This window comes from Tupaia chinensis, unplaced genomic scaffold, assembly GCF_000334495.1.
Source record: "Tupaia chinensis unplaced genomic scaffold, TupChi_1.0 Scaffold000403_1, whole genome shotgun sequence".
Taxonomy (NCBI): domain Eukaryota; kingdom Metazoa; phylum Chordata; class Mammalia; order Scandentia; family Tupaiidae; genus Tupaia; species Tupaia belangeri.
Window position 1 is genome coordinate 130,778 of NW_006159905.1, and position 6,336 is coordinate 137,113.

General features: G+C 48.3%; 1 pseudogene; it reads left to right on the forward strand.

Annotated features, from left to right (window-relative positions):
* The first annotated feature begins 607 nt into the window (after positions 1-607).
* On the forward strand, positions 608-1,621 carry LOC114008844 (60S ribosomal protein L7-like; annotated as a pseudogene).
* Positions 1,622-6,336: the final 4,715 nt, after the last annotated feature.

Here is a 6,336-nt window from a genome sequence, read left to right on the forward strand (position 1 = left end):
GATCTTGGGCACGAACGCACACGCGCCCGGCGTGAGTTTAAGCCACCGGGTCTGTGACTCGAACGGTGGTTGGCTAGCTACATGGGAGTAATGCTACATAGCCATTACGCTAACTGCTGGTCCCAGACTAAAAATCTTTGGCACAGCAAAAAAAAAACAATAATTGGGGTGAGGAGACAACCCTTAAAATAGGGGAATAGATTTACAAACTATGCCTCAGATAAGGGACTGATAACCAGAATATCCCGAGAACTCAAGCAGTTCACCCACTAAAATAAATCAGTCCAGTTAAAAAATGGGCAAACGAGCTGAACATACAACTCTCCAAGGAAGACATACAAACGGCCAAAAAGCATATGAAAAAAATGCTCAGTATCCCTTATCATAAGGGAAATGCAAATCAAAACCACAGTGAGATACCACCTAACCCCAGTCAGAATGGCTAAGATTAAAAAAACAAGAATTGTAAGTGGTGGTTAGGCTGCAGTGATATGGAAACCCTCCTACACTGTTGGTGAGAATACAAATTAATACAGTCATTGTGAAGAACAATATGGAGGTTCCTCAAAAACATACAAGAATGACCAGCTGTTTTCCAGCTAGAACCATGGAGGGCGTTCAAGAGAAGAAAAAGAAGGTTCCTACTGTGCCAGAAACCCTTAAGAAAAAGTGAAGGAATTTTGCAGAGCTGAAGATCAAGATCCTGAGAAAGAAGTTTGCTCAAAAGATGCTTCAAAAAGGCAAGGAGGAAGCTGGGACCAGCAGTTAGCATAATGGCTATGTCCCTGGACTCCCATGTAGTCGACCGCGGTTCACGTCCTGGACCCAACAGCTTAAACTCACACCGGGCGCGTGTGCGTGCATGCCCAAGATCCCGAGAGGAGAATGGAAAAGGGATTGCGCCGTGGCCATCCCTCCTGGGGGGTGATTTCTCGCTTTCTATCTCTCTGTCTCTCTCTGTCTTTCTGGCGAGCGCATGCACCCAATAAGGAAAAAAAAACCTCTCCAAAAAAAGGCAAGGAGGAAGCTTATCTATGAAAGAGCTCAGCACTATCATAAGGGATACAGACAGATGTACAGAACTGAGATTCGCATGGTGAGGATGGCAAGAAAAGGTGTCAACTTCTATGCACCTGCAGAATCTAAGTTGGCATTTGTCATCAGGATCAGAGGCATCAATGGAGTGAGCCCAAAGGTTCAAAAGGTGTTGCAGCTGCTTCATCTTCGCCAGATCTTCAACAGTACCTTTGTTAAGCTCAACAAGGCTTCAATTAGCATGCTGAGAATTGTGGAACCATAGGGGTACCCGAACCTGAAGTCACTAAATAAACTGATCTACACACGTGGTTATGGCATAATCAATAAGAAGCTAATTGCTTTGACAGATAACTCTTTGATTGCTCGATCTCTTGGTAAATTTGGCATCATCTGCCTGAAGGATCTGAGTCATGAAATCCACACTGTTGGAAAACCCTTTAAAGAAGCAAATAACTTCCTGTGGCCCTTCAAATGATCTTCTCCATGAGGTAGAATGAAGAAAAAGATCACTCATTTTGTAGAAGGTGGAGATGTTGACAATAGGGAAGACCAGATCAACAGACTTATTAGAAGGATGAACTAAGGTATCCACCATAATTATTTTTGTAATCTGGTCAGTAAATAAACAGAGTGACTGTTTTCAGACAAAAAAAAAAAAAAAAAAAAAAACGACCATATGATCCAGTAATTCCACACTTAAAAAAGAACGACCATATGATCCAGTAATTCCACACTTAGGTATCTACCCAAGGGATAGGAAAATCCGCAGTTAGAAAAACACTTACACATCCATGTTTATTGCAACATTATCCACAACTGCTAGGACAATAACAGACTAAGATAAACCCAAATGTCCAAGAACAGATTAGATGACTGAAAAAATGTGGCACATGTACACTATGGAATATTACTCAACTATAGAAAAAAATGAGACCTTGACATTCGATAGAAAGTAAATGAATATGAAATATTTAATGCTAAGCACAGTAAGCCAGACTAAGAAAGACAGAGACCCAGAGTGGAGTTACTCTAACTGCCAGAATAGCTATGGCAATTATATACTCGGGGAATGGGAAAAGAACCAGGGTAGATCTGTAGACCCAGTGGTCTCACTGTGAGCCATCATTTGTATAGTTTTTCTATTTGGCCTCCATAAGCCCCAGTGTAACAGGCGGGACATGACGATGCTATTGGATAGCTGTGTATCAAGGTCAACCCAAACCAATATGCAAAGTTTTGCCCATTTCCCCTTCCCCAGTGTCATCTGGATAAATGGTGTTGGTTCCTTTGCAACTGACCCATAAATACATGCCGCAGTGTTCCAGGGTGCTTCCTCCTAGAAATATGGATGCTTCTTCAGTTACAAGGTTCTGAATCTAAAACTTGGCTGAGGTCTAGGAACTAAGAGTAAAATCATGACTATTGGAGCAGGCACCCTCAGCCTCTGCTCCTCAATTCTTGCTTTTTATTATAGACATTGAGTGACGCCCTAGTTGGCTGCCCACCTCTTTCCATGCAAGAGAGGCCACACTCTTCACCTTCTCCACAACTGCCTTCAGGCCAGGCTCCTGTGGCTGCTCCTCTGGGGTTGCCATGGTGATGTGTCCTCTGGCCTTGGCAGGCAGACTGTCACTAGTGATGCCTGTCTCTTAGAGCCATACCCTCAGATTGATACTAATAAAGCTCTACTCAGGTCCAGCAGGTGGTATAGTGGTTAAGGCACTGGACTACCACATGGTCGATCATAGTTCAAGTCTCGGACTTGGCAGCTGGAAACTCATGCAGGGCATCTGTGTGTGCATGCCCAAAATCTTGAGAAGAGAATGGAGGAAAAGGGATTGTGCCTTGCCATCCTCCCTTGGGCATAGTTTCTCGCTTTCTCTCTGTATGTCTCCCTGGTGAGCACACATACCCTATAGCAAAAATCTCTCTAAAATAAAATAAAAGATAAGCTCTACTCTGGGAAAACCTTTCCTACCATAATCCCAGCTTGCAGAGGACAGTATCTCCAAACTTCTTAGTGATGTAGCTCCCTCTTACCAACATCTGCCTGAAGACTTCTGTGAAAACTGGTCCCCTGGGTCCCTCTTGTGGACCATGACCCCCTGGTCAGTCTTCTGGCCTCCAGCAGTACCTCTATTCTTCATACCTGCTTCCCTCGGTCTTCTTATTCCGCTCTCTATCATATTCCAGGGCTACAAAGTCCTGTCTGAGGGACCAGCAGTTAGCGTAATGGTTATGTCACTGGACTCCCACATAGTCAACCGCGGTTCGAGTCCCGGACCCAGTGGCTTAAACTCACACCGGGCTCATGTGCATGCATGCCCAAGATCCCAAGAGGAGAATGGAGAAGGGATTGCAGAGTGGCCATCCCCCCTGGGGGGTGATTTCTCGCTTTCTATCTCTCTGTCTCTCTCTGTCTGTCTGACGAGCACATGCATCCTATAGCAAAAACCTCTCAAAAAAAAAAAGAAAAAAGAAAAAAGAAACGAGTCCTGTCTGACTAGTTGGGAGTTAGTCATTATTTTTCCCAGTCTACCTAGAGCCACAGCAGCAGTGAGACTGCCCCATGCGGTGCTATCCCTGTTAAACCCCTGTCCTCAGGAAATACCTCCAAACCAAAGGACAATTTCTAGCCTGAAATTCTTTTCCCTTAATCGGCACCCTCAGAATCCAAGCCCAGGCCCTTGGTGGAGATGGGGGGGTGGTGCCATGGCAACACGATGCTCCGGATGTTGAAGCCACAGGTGTCCCCGCTCGTGCAAGGTCTCCTCGAGGTCTTCCTCTCCACGCTAGGTCCATACTGGTGATCCGGACAGGGTCACAACACAAAGACCTTGTTGGGGATACCAGCTAGGGATACTCTCTATTTCTAAAGAAATGAAAAATAAACTAAAAATCCACGCTTCGAAGTGTTTCTTCCTCCTGCAGGTACATGATGACCGGTTCTTTCCAAGTTCCTGAGTGGGTCGCCCATGGCTTCAGAAGAGAGAGCTTCTGCAGCTTCCTCCAGCACAGGAGGAGCTGACCAGTGCTGGACCAGGGTGAGCCTTTCCTGAAACCCAGATAGGCACCCACTGGACAACTCTGCTCCGGTCTGCTGGATTTTAGCTTTCACGCCAGGACCCTGACTATCCCACGTCAGGCCTGCCGTGGCCGAGCGTCCAGACCTCTCTGGAGTACTGTGACCCTCACACATTCAGCCACCAGCCCACTCTATCCACCCTTCTCCACCAGAAGTGAACGCTCCATAAGGTACTACAGAGGATCTCACAATCGCTCAGGAACTACCAGTTAACAGTCCTCAGAGTCTCATTATCCTACAGGCACCAACACAGCGCAGCAGTAACCAGCCAATTCACTGTCTCTGTAGGAGTCTACCTCCAGCCTACACACGCACACGCACGCACACACGCACGCGCACACACACACACACACCACTGCTTCTCAAAGGCTTCTATCATCACAGCTGCCACCGCATCACTCCTAACCAGGACATCCGGTCACACTGATGGAACCCACACCAGGTCAGCTGTCACCTTGTCCCAGCGCTTCTATGTCCCACTACCAAATTCAATGGCAGTCCCTGAGCCTACCAGGTGGGAGGCAGTAGTCCAAATTCACCATTTTGGGGTTTTTTTGGAGAGGCTTTTGCTATATGGCGCATGCGCTCGCCAAAAAGAAAGCGAGAAATCCATCCCCCCAGTGGGGTGGCCATGCCGCAATCCCTTCTCCTCCATTCTCCTCGGGATCTTAGACATGAACAAACACATGTCCGGCGTGAGTTTAAGCCACCAGGTCCAGCACTCGAACCGCAGTCAACTACATGAGAGTTCAGCAACATAGTCATGCTAACTGCTGGTCCCAACCACCATTTTTTTTTTTTTTTTTTTTTGAGAGGTTTTTTTCTATAGGGCTCATGTGCTCAGCAGAAAGACAAAAACAGAGTGACAGAAAGCGAGAAATCCCCCCCCAGGGAGGATGGCCACGCCACAATCCCCGCCCCCTCCATTCTCCTCGGGATCTTAGACATGAACAAACACATGTCCGGCGTGAGGTTAAGCCACCAGGTCCGAGACTCGAACTGCAATCGACTACATGGGAGTCCAGTGACGTAGCCATTATGCCAACTGCTGGTCCTAAAATTCACCATTTTTCCAAAAATTATTTTATTTAACTTTATTTATTTTAATTTGACCACACAGGTATATATATAGAGAGAGAGAGAGAGAAAGCAAGCCACCAGGTCTGGGACTTGAGCCGTGGTTGACCATGTGGGAGACCAGCGCCCTTAATCACCACGTCACCTGTCAGCACCCAAATCCACCATTTTCACCCATGTTCTTGTACTACTCCTGACGCCCCTGGTGTGAGTTAGGGTCCTGTAAGGGGCAGACATCAATACACTATTAAACATGCAAGGATTTATTAGGGGAAGTACTTGTAAGAGAACCCGGGCAGGCAGACAGTAGGCTGGGGAGCCCTTGGGCCACAGCAGAAGTGAGCTGAAGGAGAGGTCGGCTGGGACCACCCTAGATCCGTGCGATCTGAGAGCTCTGTTAGCATGTGGGTCCTGGAGCCTGAGTCAGCCTTCAACACAGGACAGTCCTGCCGTTTCTCTGCTGTCTCAGTCACTGGCTGGAGGAAGCATGTGGGAAACAGGATCTCGGAGCAAACATGGCAACTTAGGCTGCAGGACTGGCAGGTGGTGGCGTGGTTAAGGAGCTGGACTCACACAGAGCTGACTGTGGTTCAAGTCCAGACCTGGCTGCTTGAAACTCATACCAGGAGCACGTGCGTGCGTGCCCAAAATCCCAAGAGGAGAACGGAGAAGGGATAGTGGCACAGCCACCCCACACACACTAGGTCACAGGCTCCTTGGATCGGGGGATGCTTTGGGGACCACCATTCAGCCTGTTACATCCCACATGCTGAGGGGTCATCAGGATCAAGGTGGCAGCCCTGCTGGAGAGGGAGGGAGCCGGGGCGATGAGCTGAGAACTGTGAGGCCTGGCCGGGGCCACAGGGAAGAGTTCCGGTGGGGAGTGTGGCCCTAGTCTGACGACAGGTCAGGGGACATGGGAGAGGGTGGCAGAAAGGTCTCAGATCCACAATGAGGAGCAAAGCCCTGGGGTACGAGGTCCCTGGGAAATTCCCCCTCCGAGGCGAGAGGACTTAGAGGGGCTGTGTCCTCGGGAGCCTGCGGTATCTGTTGGAGCTGGGAGGCAGAGTTCGTCCTGAGAGGACTGCAGGGGTTCTGCAAATCGTGAGCTGAGAAGTCCAGGGGTGCAGTGAACC